Raw genomic sequence first — 18,636 nt, forward strand, 5'->3', positions numbered from 1 at the left:
CCTCCATCACCTCTCCCCCATTTAATTCATCTTCATGTTTAGTTAATTCTGTCTTCAAAATGTATCTGACCATTCACTTTTCTGTTTTCCCTGCCAGTGCCCTAATCCAAATCACTGTCATCTTTTGGTCTAATTACTGTAATAGTGTAACATATTCGTGGGTTCTGGGGGTTAGGGGCGCCCTTATCCTGCCAACACAAGGCTTTTGCATAATAAATGAAGAGGAAGAGATGGTAAGAGCACGGGAAGAGTTAAATGAGTTCAGAGATCTGGGTGAGTGGGAAGGCTGATCATGTAGACCCTTGAAAACCAATATAAAGAACGATATGGGAAGTTTTAGGGAGGATGTTGAGCAGTGATATAATTTGAATTACTCTTTAGAGGTTTACCCTGTTTGCTATGTGGAGAACAGACTAGAGTGCCAGCAAGAGTGGAAGCAGGTGCTGGGTTAGTTAGCCGCCATAGAAACTCAAGCCAAAGGCGACGTGCCACCAGAGTGGGGCCAGGGTAGGTGGTGAGGTGTGGCCTGAGTCTGGATGTCTTCTGCAGAACAGTGCAAGATGTGTGCTTGCTGACCTGTTGGATATAGGGCAGGAGAGATGCTGAGGACTCATAAATGACTCTTAAGATTTCAGTCCAGCAGCGGGAAGAATATACTTTGTATTTTGAGATGAGGAAGACTTGAGAGGAAGCAAGATGTAGGAGGTGGAAAGGGAGTTTGTATTTGGAGACTTTGAAGTGCCTTGTAGACATGCTGGGGATGCTGAGCAGGCATTTGGATCTATGAGTCTGATGCTTTTGCAGTTTGCAGTTTGTTCTGCATGCCTGACTGGGCAACAGGATGAAAGGGTCTTTTAAAAAGTGCTGTGTATTTTTTATGGGTGTCCCTGGTGGCTCAGATGGCAAAGAATCCTCCTGAAATGCAGGAGACCTAGGTTCAATCACTGAGTCAGGAAGCTACCCCCGGAGAAGGAAATGGCTACTCACTCCAGTATTTTTGCCTGGAGAATTTCATGGACAGAGGAGCCTGGTGGGCTACAGTCCATGGGATCACTGAGAATTGGACACGACTGAAGCAACTTATGCATACATGCATATATTTTTATGTGTATGTTTTTGAAGGATAGGGAGTCTAACTTTTGGTAGAGTTTCTCAAATGCCGTATATAATTCTTTTGTTTAATGTTTTAGTATAATGATAATAATTCATTATCTAAATATTTTTAAATTTACAGTTTATATTAATCTATAAACATTGAATACTTTCTATTTCATATAATCTAATAATTTAAATATAATTATTTACATTCAATTTCAATTCTTAATAAATTCCTATGTTCTTAGCTGTCAGTTTCTTTTAGATCCAGCTGAACTTCTTTCATGCTACATTCAGGCTTATGTTAATTTACAAGCCTAAGCAAAGTATTCATGACCTTATGAAAATCAGGTGAGCCTTTATTTGACTAATTTCAAATACTTTTCAGTGCCGGTACTGTTATGAGCTTTAAAAAATGATTATTGACAGAAAGAGTTAGCACGTGGTAAATTATCAGTAAATATTTTTACATAATGAGACTGAGAGCAAAGGCTTGACTGAGTTGTCTGTATTGAGACAGAAGAAAGTAGGTGGAGGTTTTATGATGGCCCAACAGTTCAGCAATATGTGTGGAGTCGAACAAGTCAGATTCAAATCTCAGCACAGGACCTGGGACCTTCCCTTTTCACATGGAGGAATATAAGTTGGTGCAGCTATTTAACAATAATTTGTAAAGATGACACTGTACATACCCTGTGACTTAGAAATATCATGTCTTGGTAGATATTTAGAGAAACTCTGATTGTTAGCCCTAGGAGATGGCTACAGATATATTCAGTGGAACATTTGCCGTAAATTTTTGAAGCAATCTAAATATTGATAAAAATGCAAGGCAGTACTATACACTAGTAAAAATAAATGATGAACAACAACAACAAAAAAAAACCCAGCTAGCTCATAGATAATGTTTTATGCTCAGTAAATAGGGCAGGAAAAAAAACCCCAAGATTTTAGAAGAATTTGTCTAATCTGATAGCATGTACGTGGCCTGGGGGCTATAGCCCATGGGGTCACAGAGTCAGACATGACTGAGCAATTGACACACATGTGAAGATTAAGTACATAGGAATTATTATTAAATTAGCAGATTACAGTTGTTAATAGCACAAACTCTGCAGCCAGGCTCTCAGGCATTGGTTGCTGTCGCCTAGTTGATCAGCTATGAGACTTAGTTAAATTACTTCTCATTTATAAAAAGGGGATAATAATAGTACCTGCTACCTTGGGCTGTAGTGACAACAAGTTATCATATGTAAGGTGATCAGACCATCCATAGGCAGATAGTAAGCACTATATGAGTTATTAATTTTTTATTTCATGTATTATCCATCATATATATCCATATATCAAAAATAAAATCCATGAATGGCTATGATAAACACATTTTAGGCTGTAATCATCTCTGGTGTGAGAGGAAAGGGAATGAGATTTCAACAGATTCTTTAGTGTTGTATTTATTTTTTAAGAAACTTAAGTAAGGCAACATGGTAAGATCTGTCAGTATGGATGGTGGGTCCAATCCTGTTTGCTGTGTTATGTATCCTCTTATACTTCTCTATGTGCATGAAATATTCCATTTCAAAAACTCCCAGTGGAGAGCCCGGGACATGACATGCACAAAAACTTCTTGCGGAACGAGTGAGTGGTTGAGAAGTGTGTAGTCTACTTTCTAGACCCTGAGGAGGGGAACAGTGGGTGAGTGGCCACCGAGTCAAAGCTGCTCTCCAGCAGCAGTGAGACGGGAGAGCAAAGCTTTCAAGGTTCTGAGGGAAAATGATTTTCAACTGAGAATTCTGTACGCGGGTAAGCCTACCATTCAAGTGTGAGAGCACAATAAAAACACTTTCAGGAACGGAAGGGCTCCGAAAATATGCCACTCAAGCACCCTCTCTGGAGAAATAAACAGTGTATTTCTGGGAAAATGAAAACACAAATCAAAGGGGAAGGTGTGGTGAACACAAAATCTGGTGACAAAATACGGCAAAACTTGTTTAAAATCACTGTTGATCAAGGAGAGTGAGGAAGGAGAATGAGTGCACAATCTGGAATTAAAATCCCTAATAACCTCTACTTGGGAGGCAGCTGGGCAAAGGAGAGAAGTAAAAGCATGAAGAGGTTCTTGACTTGTTTGGAGAGAAGCTAGTTATACTCAGTAATTGAAAATATTGATTTTATAAAATAAGTTTAATATATGCTTCAAAAATAGAGTAACCACTGGAAAAGTTGAAACAGGATGTCTAACTTCCTAGCCATTAAAAAATATTAAATAGGAAAACATCATCCTTTCAACAGAAGGGGAAATGAGAAAAAAAAGGAGAAATAATAACAAAGTATTGTAAACAGAATACACAGAAGATGCACAAATTAGCCCATAATCACGGTGAGAATGGATTTAGTAACCATGTGAAAAGAGAGTCCCTCAGATTGGAAAAGAAAGAAAAGACCCCAAGCCCTAAAGACCTATATGCTGCCTACCTAAAACACCTAAAACAAAATTACCCAAGAATTTAGATTGAGTAATAGATGTAACAAAGAAAAGCAAATTTACGTTTCAAGTATGGAAAAAAAAGAACTGGGAGGCTCAATTTTTAGGAAACTTTATACTTGAGAAATAATGGGGAGATATACACATTTTTAAAACTTACATGGAATATTTATAAAGAAAATTGCAGTAGATTCAAAAAAGTAGAAGTCATTCAAGCTTAACATTTTTATGTTAAGCATTCAGACTTAACCATATACATAAAATTATTGTTTAACAACAAAAATAGTAAAAGTGACAGACAAAACACGATCCCTGTAAAAATGAGAAAGTGCACTTCTAATTAACTTGGATTAAAGAGGAATTAAAATTGAAATTACAGACTACTTGGAAATGAACAAATGAGCACATTACATTTTGAGATCTGTGAGTGCTGCCAACGTGGTCCAAATGGAAAGATTTACAGCTTCAAGTGTTTGTAGAAAAAAGAAATTGTGAAAATAAACAAACTAAGCATTTAACTCAAGAGCTAGAAAAGGAACAGGAAAAATAAACCCCAAGAAGTAAAACAAAAGAGAATAAGAATAGAAATAGAAATTAATGGAATTTTTAAATAATTGGACTTCACTACTAAAACCCATTACTACTCTTTGTGAAGATAGATATAAATAATGTAAGGAACAAGAAATGTGGAAAAAACTGATTGCTATGTGTAATTTTAAGCAAATACAATGTAAAATTAAGATGGCATTTTTGATCCATGAAAGTACAAATCACTAAAGCTGGTTCAACAAGGAGAAAATTTGTGGACTGTCACCTAAAATAAATAGAAAAGTAATTTAAAATTTACCCCTTCCTCCACCAAAAAAGCACCAGACCCAAACAGTTTTGCAATTTAGAGCTACTAAAACAAAAAAAGCAGATATTTCCTATGTTATATGTATATGATTCTAGCCCATGGAACAGATTGGAAGCTTTCCAGTTTATTTAAGAGAGGGGTACTCTACCAGTTCTGAAATCAGATGAACATAGCTCTAAAAAAAGTTGATCTCACTTATGAACATAAATGCAACTTTTCTAAATAAATTGTTAGCATTTCAAATCTAGCAGGGTAGACACAGACGGATTTACTGTCTACCCTGTCTTTTCTAGTACTGCTCCCCTCGTGGCTCAGATAGTAAAGAATCTGCTTGCACTGTGGGAGACCTGGGTTTGATCCCTGGGTCGGGAAGATCCCCTGGGAAAGGGAATGGCTACCCACTCCAGTATTCTTGCCTGGAGAAGCCCATGGACAGAGGAGCCTGGCGGGCTACACTCCAGAGGATCACAAAGAGTCAGGCATAACTGAGTGACCAACGTTGCCTCTTGTCCAAACTGAGCTACCCCAGGGGAGAGCAAGAGCTTCCCAGGTGGCACTAGCGGCAAAGAATCTGTATGCCAGGGCAGGAGCCTCTGGTTTGATCCTGGTCGGGAAGATCCCCTGGAGTAGGAAATGGCAACCCACTCCAGTATTCTTGCCTGGAAAATTCCATAAACAGAGGAACCAGGCAGGCTATAGTCCATGGGGCTGCAAAGAGTCGGACCCGACTGAGTGAGCGAGCACCACCAGGGGAGGAAGAATAGTTGGAAAGTAAAAATTACATTAATAGAATTCATTGTATTTGCTGAGGAGAAAAAGAAGAGGACTATCTCAACAAGTGCCCAGAAAAAGAGTGGTTGATAAAATGGAATACATATAGTTTAAAATGGAGATCTTAGTAAACAGGTCATAGAAGAAAATGTCCTATATTTGACAAGGTGTCTCTACTAAAAATCTACAACAAACATAATGCTTAATTCATGAAATAATGGAAGCATGCCCATCAAAATGAGGAAGAATCTGAGTGTAGCCCCTGCCATTACTATGTAGCATTGAACTTGAGGTCCCCATTCAGTGCAGTAATGAAAAAGAGATGGGGCCAGAAATAAGATATATAAATACTGGAAAGGAAGATACAAAACTATTACTTTTGGCAAATATTTCCATCTACTTGGAAAAATCCAATAATGTCAGGAACTACAAATAGTAAGATATCGATAAGGTGAATATATAAAGATCTACATGAAGGAAAGTATATAAAAGAATAAAGTTCACAAATGAAGGCCTGAATAAATGGAGAAATACATCTGTTTCTTATCAGAAAATCTCAGTGCTATAAGGTAATTATTCCACCAAATTTATAAATTTAATGCTATCCCAAACAATATATCAACAAGTTTCTGACGTAATTTGTCAAACTGATTGAGATTCATTGGAAGAGTAAAATGACAGGAATAACATTTTTCTAGCAGATAGGAAAACGTATCAAATTTAGTAATTAATTCAGTGTAGACCGGTGTAAGCATAGACCAATAAATTGATGAAACGAAAGAGCTGGTCCAGAGGTATTTATGAGAGTTCAATGTATGATAAAAGTGACATTTCAAATGAGTGGGGAAATGATATGCAGTTTCAATAATTGTTTCGATAATTAGTCATTTGGAGCAAAATAAAGTTCAGTCACTTCCACGTACAGTATAAAAAATAAATACTAGGTGGATTAGAGATCTCAGCATAAAAATAAAATTTAAATTGCTGGGATAAACACCTCAATAGATGTAGAATAAATTCTTAACAAAAGTAAAAATCCACTGGTGATTAAAAACTCTTCAAAAACTGACAACAGAAAGGAATGTCCTTAATTTGATAAAGGGCACCTACAAAAAACCCTACATTGGACTTGATGATGAAAGACCAAATGATTTTCCTGAGATTGAAAACAAGCCAAGGATGTTCACTCTCTTACTTCTACTCAGCATTATACTGGAGGACTTAGTGTAATAAGGCAAGGAAAAGCCATACAGCTTGGGAAGAAAGAAATAAAACTATCTTCAGACATGACTGTCTATTTAGAAAAGTCAAAGGAATCTACCAAAAAGTCACTTGAACTAATGAGTAATTTTGGTAAGGTTGCAGGATACAAAAATCAATAGTATTTTTATATACTAACAATGAACAATTAAAAATAAAAAATTATTATTTACCACCAAAAACATTACCAATTTAGTATCTCCCCCAGTGAAATATTTAGCATACATTTTAAAAATATGCATTTTCTGTATACTTAAAACTATAAGATGGTGATGAAAGACAGCAAATACATAAAGACAAAGACATACTTTCTACATGGATTGGGGGACTCAATATTGAGAAGATGTTAATTCTTCCAAAACTGGTTAATAGATTTAATACAAGCCTAATCAAAATCCCAGTAGGATTATTATTTTTGTTAGATACTGTATCTAAAACTGATACAGAAAGACAAAGAAACTAAAACAACCAAGATGGTTTTGGTGAAGAAGAGCAAAGTGGGAGGGTTCACACTACCTGATTCCAAGAGTTATTGTAAAACTACAGTGATTGGGAGAGTGTGATGAAAAGATAGATCTAGGATTAATGGAACAGAAGAGAGATTCAAGAAATAGATCAAATTAGCCAACTGAGTTTTTGACAGGGGTGCAAACATAAAACAAAAGAGAAATAATAGTATTTTTGATGATCAGTGATCAAACCATTAAAATCCATATACAAAAACTCAATCCAGACCTTTCACTTGATACAAAACTAATAAAAAATGGATTATAGACCCAAATGTAAAATTCAAAACCGTAAGGTTTCTGGAAAATCAAAATCTTTGTGAACTTTGGGTTAGGCAAAGATTTCTTAGATACAATACCAAAAGCATAAGCCATGAGGAAAAAAAATTGTAGATTAGACTTCATTAAAATGAATCTTTGTCTGTAGAAGACACAATGAAAAGAATGAAAAAGAAAGCCACAGACTGGGAGAAATATTTGCATATTACATATCTCACAAAGGACCTGTATTGAAAACATATAAAGAACTTTTGAAATTCAATACTAAAATATAAGCAACCCGATATTTTAAATAGACAAAAGATTTAAGGAGACACTTCACCAAAGAAGACAAATAAAACAAAAGATGCTCAGCATCATTGTTAGGGAAATGCAAATTAAAGTTACAATGGGGTACCATTACATATTTATTAGAATGTTAAAAAAAAAAACCTGAGACTACTAAGGGCAGAGCAACTAGAACTCTCATACACTGCAGGTGAGAGTGCAAAATAGTTTAGTCATTTTGGAAGACAGTTTGATAACTTACAAAGTTAAGCCTACACATTCCATGAGTGCGTGTGTGCTGAGTCACTTCAGTTGTGTCCGACTCTTTGTGACCCTGTGGACTGTAGCCCACCAGGCTCCTTTGTCTACGGGATTCTCCAGGCAAGAATACTGGAGTGGGTTGCCATGCTCTCCTCCAGGGGTTCTTCCCAACCCAGAGATCAAACCCACATCTCCTGAGGCTCCTGCATTGCAGGCAGATTTTTATCACTGAGGCACCAAGGAAGCCCATGCATGTCATATGACCCAGCAGTCCCTTTCCTGGTATTTAGCCAAGAGAGGTGAAAACTTATATTCACCTCAGAACCTTTCATAATGTTCAGAATGTTTTTATTCATAATGGCCCAAACCCAGAAACAACTCATATATCCTTTGGCTATTGAATGGATCAACAAACTGTAGTACAGTTGACCCTGTGTATCTATGAAGTTCTACACTGGCAGATTCAACTGAGGATCAAAAATATTCAAGAAAAAGATTCCAGAAAATTTCAAAAAGTGGAGCCTGAATTGCCATGTGCTGGTAACTATATACACAGCATTTACATTGTATTAGGTATTATGAGCAATCTAGAGATATTTAAAGTGTTGGGGGGATGTATGAAGATTATATGCAAATAGTGCAGCATTTTATGAGGTTCTTGAGCATCCCTGGATTTTGGTATGGGGGACCTTCCTGGAACCAATCCCCCACTGTTACTGAGGGATGATTCCATACAAGAGAGTACTATTCAGTAAAAAACAAAGCAAACCCAGAACAAATAGCTGATACACACAACATGGATGAATTCCATGTGCATTACGCTCAATGAATGAAGTCAGGTAAGAGGCTATATAAGTTATAATTCTGTTTATATGAAAAATGTTTGAAAACGCATCCATGGTTACCATGGGGCTGGGAAGAAGGGAATGAATGAATTCAGGGGTTTATAGAACTATTCCATATCTTTTTTATCTGGTGGTGGTTACTTGGCTGTATGAATTTGTTAAAACTTCTGTGCAGTAGGAAAGCAAGCTTTGAAGGAAAAGACTCACAGATACGATTACTACAAAATATTAAACTTCCGTAGGACAAACATCATCATAAAGTTAAAAACCAAGCCACAGACTTTGAGAACATATATTTTCCACACATATAGCAGATCAAGGATTAATACCTACAGATTAATATGAAAAAAAGATGAATAATGTAACAAGTGGGCAAAGTACATGGAGTTCAGACAAAGTACAGAGAGTTCATAGAAAGAACCAGATGGTCAATAAACATGAAAAGAGTCATACCTCACTGTCACTCAGTGAGCTAGGAATTAAAGCAATGCTGTAATAGCATTTTTAGACATCAGATAAGCAGATCTTTTAAAGATTGTTAAAACCCAGAATTAGTAAGGATGTGAGGCTACAGGTAATCCCATGGAGTTTTAAAGAGTATATAATGGTACAGTTTGAAGGATGATTTGGTCATAGCTATCAAAAACTTCTCTAGTAGTTCAGACAGTAAACCAGCCGCCTGCAATGCAGGAGACCCAGGTTTAATCTCTGAGTTGGAAAGATACTCTGGAGAAGGAAATGGCAACCCACCGCAGTATTCTTGCCTGGAGAATTTCATGGACAAAGGAGCCTGTGGGCTACAGTCCATGGGGTTGCAAAGAGTCGGACGCAACTGAGCAACTAACACACACATGTATTAAAAACTTTAATGTGTATACTTTTTGACTAAGTAATTTCACTTCTAGGTATTAACACTATAGTGATACTTCCACAGGTGCACAGAGATGTATATAAAAGAATTTTTTGTTAGTGCCTTGATTGTAGTAGCGAAAAATAGGATTCAATATGAATGTCTATGGGTAGAAAAATGGTTAAATAAATGAGATTAGTCCATAGAATGGGACTTCCCCTGGTGGTCCAGTGGTTTAGATTCCAGGCTCCCAATACAGAGAGCCTAGGTTCAATCCCCAGTCAGGGAGCTAGATCCCACGCGCCACCATTAAGAGTTCACATGTTGCAACTACACAGCAGAGATCGAAGATCCCGTGAGCTGCAACTAAGACCCAGTTCAGCCAAATAAAGATTTTTTTAAAAATATGGCCTTTGAAAGTCAAAAAAATTTTTATATAATGGACTTTTATGACAAATGACACATATGTAAGTACTGACATAGCACTGTATATTTATTTACAAAGAAATACAGTATTAAATGAAAAAAGCAGGTAGTAATCAGTGTATGTTGTTCCTATTTGTGTTTTTTAAAAGTCTGCAAATCTGTTCACATAAACATACTCACACATGCACAGAGAAAAGTCTGGAGAATTATGCATCAAATTCTCTGTAGGAAGAGCCATGAGACTGGGGAACTCGCTTTTTACTTTACACATTTTGGTCTTTTTCCTTTTTTGTTTATTTATTTTAATTGATGCTTAGTGGATTTACAATGTGTACAGCAAAGTGATTCAGTTATATATACATTCTTTTAAAAAAATATTCCTATCCATTATGAACATACTTTGGTCTTACTTGAACTTTTAAATGTAAATATATTTATGCTTTACTTATATAGTTTTTTAAATTAATGAAAAAGTATAATTCAACTCTATCTATATATTTTAAATTAAGTTCAAATGAAAAACACAAAGGTAGGCAGTTTCCAAGTCATGAGAGGGGGAAAAAAGAGTATACTTATTTACTATAGTGAGAAACAAAAGGGAAAAAACCAGGAAGCATTACAAATAAAAATTCTAAAATAAATTGGCAGAACAAAGATCAGGTAAAACTGTTGTCATGATACAATAGATATGGATGGCTTTAAGATCTCTATCAAGAGACAGAAGACTCCCAGATGAAGTGGGGATAAAAAGAAATTTGGGCCCTAAGCTGTTTATAAATTGAATATATCAGCTAGATATCATATAATGAATATAAATAAATAAACAGAAAGTGAAGATGACAGAGAAACTTGAGAAGTAATGGGATGGGCAGAAATGTCAGAGACAAATGCAATCAAAGGGAACACATCCATATGTACTAAGATTAAAACCATACAAAGTAGGACTCAGGACCAGAATATTAAATGCATCAAATGTAATTAATTTTATACTGATAAATGATTGAATGCACTACAAAGGCAATATAGTCAAGAATGTAAATGCCTCCAAATAGAGATCAGGTTGGTTACATTATGATAATATTTATTTACCATGAGACTCTACATGGACAATAATAAAAAATACACGATGACCCAAAAATATGTTGCAGATACACTGTGAAGAGAAGAAGATATTCTGTAAGTAGTGTATGAGCTCAGATTTGTTTTAAACTTTTGTAGAAAGGAGGAGAAGGACTGTAGGATCACAGCGTCAGGGCTGTTCCTTGCAAATGTGGTGTGGAGGAGGGACAAAGAAGCTGCGAAGCAGTCCTGAAACGGGCACTTGAGCATTGGAAGGATGTGAGACGGTGTTCTGCCTGGGGGTTGGACAGCTCTGTCTTTAAACCAGCTTTAGCTGATATGTCTCTTCCCTTTGTTTCTCAGCTTTCCAGCAGCCTGGATTTCTTGATTAAGGCCCTTAACAGGGGTGCCTGGTGATAGCTTGTAATCACTTTTCGTGAAACTAGTAGCTACCATAGTGAGCCATCACTCTTCCCCTATGACTTGTGTGACTTTGATATTTAACTCCCTATTGATGTGGTGGGATATCCCCTGAGGGGTGCCAAGATATTAGGAGAGGCCAGATTAAGATTCCCCTTCAATGGAAACATTTAAGTGGTCATAGGAAACTGCTGTGTGTCACAAGGTGGCCAAATCCAACAACAAAAACAAGACATCTGTGGGTTCCTTTGAGGACAAGTATCTACGTTAGTACCAGAGGTCTTGTTGGAAGGCTTATTCTCTCCACCTCTCCTATAACATCTCCACAGCTGCTCGTGGGAATTGGGCGTTATGATGCTGGGAAGGGAATAAACTCAGAGAAAATTGAGAAGATATTGCAATGGAAGAAATGACCCAGTTGATACAAGCCTAAGTGAGTGTGCACTTCTTGGGGCTAAGCTCGAGGTTGTACATTGCCTCTTCCATGATTCTGGGCTGCATTGTGAGGCCAGAAAATGTCCCTAGGCCCTTTGCTGAACGACCCTGAAGCACTGAAATTTAAGAGGTGTCTTAGAACTCTAGCCACTTGGGACAGGGTCATTGAAGTTACTGGCAAGAAAATGTTTGGGGAAGAAACTGGACACTGACTGTGTCCTCCCTCATAACCTCAGAGGAAATAAGTTAGGGTTGACTTTGTGGAAACAAGGAAAAATAAATCTTTGCAATGGTGATAAAATTCTAGGGGTGGAGTGTAGAAATCTACTAACTCTGGGGGCACAGATACAGGGTTAACTGAAGCAAAATATTACTACTTGTGCAGAAAGCAAGGAAATGGCCAGATTTCAGTGGAGAGATTTGAATGAGACATAAAAGATACAAGAGCTGAAATTCTTCTGGCGCTTTCACAAATTCCGTAACTTTGGACAAATCCCATAGACTGGTGGTTTTCAAAGTTAAGCCTGCACAAGAAGTGTCTGGAAGGCTTGTTACAAATACAGATTGCTTCTCTTCCCCCTCAAATTTCTGACTCAGTAGATCAGGGATGGGCCTTAGAATTAGCATTGTTAACAAGTTCCCAGGTTGTTGCTGCTGCTACTGCTCTGAGAATCACACTTTAAGCAGAAACTTTGGTTTAGAATCCCAGTGGGCAAGGCGAATAAAGTGGGTGGATGGAAGATCTGAAAAGACCCTTTCTTAATTCCAAAATTCTAGGATTCATGTATTGAAGGACTTTCTGATAAAGAGTTATTAAATAATGGACTCCTTTTTTACATTTAAGTGAGAGAAGCTGGTTGGCTGCTCAGGCAGTGACCTCAGAGGTGCTGTTCCTGACCCTGAGGCATCTATCAAGTATATGTGTGCTCAGCTGCACAGTGGTGTCCGACTCTTTGTGACCCTGTGGACTGTAGCCCACCAGGCTCCTCTGTCCATCTTCCAGGCAAGAATGCTGGAATGGGTTGCCATTTCCTCCTCCACGGGATCTTCCTGACTCAGGGATGGAACCTGCGTCTCCTGCATAGCAGGCAGATTCTTTACCACTGTACTCCAGCCTGATCCCTAATCTCCCAGGATCAGTAGAGCCACAGATTAAGGGATAGTGGGTGAGGGGAAATAATAGACAATCTAGAATTTTTGTAAAATTGGCTCCCAAGCCCCTTCAACATCCTGGGGAAATCCCAGTGACCTCTCCTATGATTTATGTACATTTTAGGGACTCATTTCTCAGGGCCACCTTTGGTTCTTGAGCTCCTATCTCCTCTGAACTCTCATCTTTGGCAGCTGTTCCCTTCTTCTCACTGCACATGACCAGAATGTGGGTCCCTGCTTCTTTCCCTCCTTCCTCAGATACCGCTCACGGGAGATGTGGGCATAGGAGGCATCTGTTGTTTTGCGTCCCCATCTTCCTATCATAGTGCCCTCATCTGCTTGGGGGGAATTACCTCTACCCTAGTGGAAGCAGATACCATGGGGCTGTGTCGGTATCCTGCTGAGCCAGGCCAGGCAGAAGCTGGCTCCCTGGCCTTCCAATCGAGTGGAGCAGCTGCAGCTGATCTCAGGAGGGGCAGGCCAGCTAGATCAGCAGAGCTGCCTTCTAAGCCCAGATCTTTGATCTCGTTCTATATCTTCACATAAATCCTGTTTTGAAGCTACCCACATTCCTACCGGTGAAGAAAAAACACAAACTGGAGGGCTGGGATCTGGAAAGAGTTTACATTACAGCAATACAAATAGCTTGAGATGAGGTGTTATTCAGCCTTGAAATAAAACAGTCTTTTGGCCACTCGGCCACAGGACTGCGTCTCTGTCCACGTTTCTTCATGGGCTTCAGTCACCTCCCATGTTGTCCAGCACCCATCTTCCCCTTCCCCTCTCCGCCCATCTGCTTTCCCCCGCAGTGTTCATTTGCTCACTGACGTCTCCTACAGTATAACTGTATCCCAGCCATGCCCGTGGAACGTCACCCTCCACATCCAAGGTGATCAGTCTATCAAGGTCTTCTCGGAGAAGACCATTGCCTCCTCAAGAGGAACCTTGGTACCTGACATTCAAATAATACATTTTTTTTTTCACCCTGCAACAAAGTAAATGCCCATTATGTGTCAGGTTTTACAACTGATACATTATCTGATGCAGCAGATCATTGTTAATGTTAATTAACATTGTTAATGTTAAACCAACAAAAATAAATCAACAAAAGACTGACTTATAAGCCAAGGGGAAAATCTATTATTGTTGATAACCAACAAAGAGGTTGGAACAAGGATTGCGAAACGAAGATCTGTGGTCTGTGTACAATCCATGAGCTAGAACCCTTAAAATTTTTTTAATGGATTTGTAAAACAAAAGTAAGAATATGGGATAGAAACCTATGTGACTCACAGACCTAAAATATTTAAATATTTAATTTACTACCTGGCCCTTTATTTTTTTTTTAAGTTTTCTTTTTTTTCTTTTTTGGTGTGGAAGCTTTTTAAGGTCTTTACTGAATTTGCTATAGTATGATTTATGTTTTGTTTCTTGTCCACAAGGCATGTGGGAGGGATCTTAGCTCCCCAATCAGGGACTGAACCCCCTGTATTGGAAGGCAAAATCGTAACCACTGGACTACCAGGGAAGTCTCCTCTCTGGCCCTTTACAGAAAATGTTGACTGACCTCCGAATCAGAATTGTTTTATAAGAAGGGGCCTGTGGCTGAGAAGGACTGTGCCAGACCATAGGCGTCAGATCAGTGTCAAAGTATTTGATTTGGAGGTTATCTCTTTGGGCCGTGAAGACCTTTCTGCCTGTCATCTTAGGAGGTGGCTGATTCTGTGGTCAAAAGCAGGAGAGGGAGGGATGCTCCATGGTTGCTGGGACCAACTGAGAGAGATGGGGAGGAAGAAAGGAGTGGGTGGAGGATTCTGCCCTACGGAGGATACGGAAGACAGGCCCACCAGCCTTCCTCTTTGTCACAGGTAGCAGTAGCGGGGGATGCAGCGCATGAGGACCTCTGGGACGAGGAGAATGCACCTGTGCATGGGGGACGTGGTCCTGGCAATCATGGGGTACCCCTGATGCCTGTGAGTTCAGCAGGAGTGATGGCTTGGGGTGAGCAGTTGCGGAGACGCAGACTGGGGAACATCTGAATTCCTAAAACTCTCAGTGGATAAGGTCAACTGGCTCTTAGACCAACGGGCGCCACCCTCAGCTCCTTCAGGTCCAGACTTTCCTTCTCTACCGAAATTTACATCACCTCCCCCTCCCCCACAGATCCCTCTTGCTTTTTCCTCCTTGGTGCATCCCTATCCAGCTATGATGTTATTTAACTCATGCCCTAATTATCATTTGTCGCCTCCACCAGAATGTGAGCCTCATGAATGCAGGGTTTCCAAAGGGCTGTTTTGTTCACTACAGTATTCAACTACAGTGTCCAGTGGTGCCTACCACATAGAAGGTGCTTAATAAATACTTGTTGATTGAACTGAAAGAACTCTTGTTTCATTACAAATATTTATTGGAAAAGATCCCCGGAAGGGCTTAATTCCTGTTAATTTGGTCAGGTAGGGACTTGGGTCCCAAATTGAACATTAAAGGAAATATACCCTTATTTTGTATGCTAAACTGATAGTGTTAGTTGCCCAGTCGTGTCCAACTCTTTGCCACCCCATGGACTGTAGCCTGCCAGGATCCTCCATCCATGGGATTTTCCAGGCAAGAGTACTAGAGTGGGTCGCCGTTTCCTTCTCCAGCCTAAACTGATAAGGGGTGGCATATTAGTTATATTGGTATCAGCTCACCAGTTTCTCCTTCGCAAAATGTTTACATAGGATGCCAACTTACTATCAAAAGGTTACTTACTGAAATGAATCAGAATGGAGGAACCAGTGTAATCATGCCAGCTGGTGTTTTCAAGCTATAGAGTAGGTCATGACCACTTACGTGTAATGGGAACACACTTTCCATGAGGATGAAAACACTAATGGGCTGTCGGGGGCCCTGCTCTCATACGATAACAGCCTACGCTTACCTAGTATCTACTCTGTGCTCGCAATTTGTTGACAATTTTCGGTGTAATTTGTTGAATGAGCTTATGAGTAATGGTGACTGTTTTGTTTCTTTTCCGTGTGCCAGGTACTATTTCAGCCACTTTTTATGTATTGTCTCATTAGCAGGTGGTCCTAATTAGCATCCCACTTTGCACATGCAGCAGCAGAGGCATTGAGAGGTTGCGTAACTTATTCAAGGTCACACAGCGGGTGGCAGAACTGAGAGTTGAGTTCTAGCAGCCGCTGTGCCTCTCATGGGTACCACTGGAGGCCGAGAAGTGCCATTCCTGACTTTCTTTCTTAAGTATCACAGCCTCTATGACATAGCAGCTCTGCAACTAAGTAGCTCTCTCACCATTGATGTTTTTTCTTCCTTCCTTTCTTTCTTTTTTTTTTTTTTAAACATCAAACACATTCCAGTCACGCCTTCCTCTGGAAGCAACTCTGTGCATCTTGAGTGGGCTTGTCTGCCCCTTAGGTCTCATTTGCAAGAGCCTGTCACTATTTAAATCATAACTGTCCCTTGTAAAAGTGGCTGCCCCCTTAATTCTACAAACAAGATCACATTTTAAGTGTATCGGGAGAGGCTTTCTATTGTACGTGTGTGTTGAAATTGTCAATAAATCTGAGAACATTCTTATAAGCACATAATTTTTGTGTTTTATATATTTGAATTTTTGCATATTAGATTTTCTTAGCATAGCATGATTCAAGGGAGAATGTCAACCTTTTCATTCAATTAAATATTTTCACACTGCTTAACTGATTAGAACTGAGCTGGCTAATTAGAGAGAAATGAGCTTAAACATGAGCTTACTTGCCTGTTGTGGAGGCAAGACACAGACACAGGATACAATTTGATAACAAATAAGACTGCTTTTGATCAGTGTCAGATTGAATGGAGCAGATATTAAGTACAGTGAATTTGAATAAGATGGGGGTGTCTTGGGACTGTCTAATCACAGAAGACACATTTCACTGTTAGGAATGGTTTAAATTCAGTCCCCTTGGGTGGGTTCGATAATGCAGTCTGGAAGATTTCTCAGATTTGAACAGCCTTGTTTATTAAAAAAAAAAAAAAAAAATCCATTAGCTCCAAGGATAATCTTGACAGGGATGTGGTTCCCTCTAGTGGTGATAGCGGGAGTTGCAAATTTTCTTTACTGTATATTCCTTTTTTACCCGTCATTTACTCATGCAGTCAACAAATACTTAATGAGGATCTGCTATATATTAGGTCAGTATTAGGGATGAACAAATTAAGGACAGTTTCATTTCTAAAAATCTCACAAGGGTGGAAGACAGAAAGCCAAAGTATTACAATACACACTGTGTGTGCTTGCGTGCTCTAAGTCACTTCAGTCGTGTCTGACTCTTTGTGACCCTATGGAATGTAGCCTGCCAGGCTCCCCTGTCCATGGGAATTCTCCAGGCAAGAATACTGGAGTGGGTTGCCATTCCCTTTCCAGGGGATCTTCTTGACCCAGAGATCGAACCCATCTCCTGAGGCTCCTGCACTGGGGACAGATTCTTTACCCACCAGGGAGGCCCATGATACACTATATCTATAAATAAAAATAACAATGTGAAGCTGCCTAGCAGAGATCAGGAGAGCTGGGGTTAAATAAGAGTAAAGATGTGATCTGAGCTTTGCTAAAATAAACGTTACATTTTCCTCTTTATGGTATCTATATATGTTTGTTATAGACAATTTAGGAAATGCAAATGATCTAAAAAGGAATTGCACATTATTCTATTACCCAGAGACCACTAACAATATCTCGCTATGTCTACTTTATGCATTATTTATTTTTTAAGACTGTACTCATAACATTTGTAATCTGCCACATTGCAGATGTAATTGCCATTGCCATAAACAAGTTAATATATTTTGAAATTTTTCTTACTATGTATACTAATGCAATGTTGTTACTCTTTTTCAAAATAGTACTGGTTATTTTTCTATTTTTATTTTTTTAGATGTCCTTTAGAACACTTTTGTTCAGTTTTTAAAATCCCATTGGTATTTAGCTTGTGGGAAATATAGAGATTTATATGGGGAGATGATATCTTTATAGTATTGCATTAGAAATATTTGATCTAAAAATATTGTAGATCTATTTGTTTGGATTTTCTTTTATGTTCTCTCAATTAAATGTATAATTTTCATCATTAGGGTCTAACATCTCAATTTGAAGGTTTATTTGTAGGCGTATTTTTATTGCATTACCATTTGGATCTTTCTCAACTCATTATTTTTCTAACTAATTAGTATGCATGTAGGCATGGAAATGGAGCTGATTTTTAGATATTTTTCAATCTTACTGATGTTTGAATTTTAACTTTTTAAAGGTAATTGCTGTGCATTTCCGTATGGACAATCACAGCACCAGAAATAATGACTATTTTTTGCCACCTCCTTCCCAGTAACTAATCCCCTGTCATGTTACTTATTGCGTTGGGAGGAACATCATAACTATATTCAGTAATATAGGGACCCTTGTCTGTTTTATTCACTTTATTCATTTTTTAAAAAATAGAAGTATAGACTTACAACCATGCTAGTTCCAGGTGTGCAACATAGTAATTTGATATTTTTATACTTCACAGAATAATCGCCGTAAGTCTAGTTACCATCTGTCCTGGTACAAAGTTATTGCAATGTCGTTGATTATATTCCCTGTGCTGCACGTTTTATGCCCATGACTCATTTATTTTGTAATTGGAAGT

The sequence above is a fragment of the Ovis aries genome, chromosome 4 (genome assembly GCF_016772045.2).
Source record: "Ovis aries strain OAR_USU_Benz2616 breed Rambouillet chromosome 4, ARS-UI_Ramb_v3.0, whole genome shotgun sequence".
Classification (NCBI taxonomy): Eukaryota; Metazoa; Chordata; class Mammalia; order Artiodactyla; family Bovidae; genus Ovis; species Ovis aries.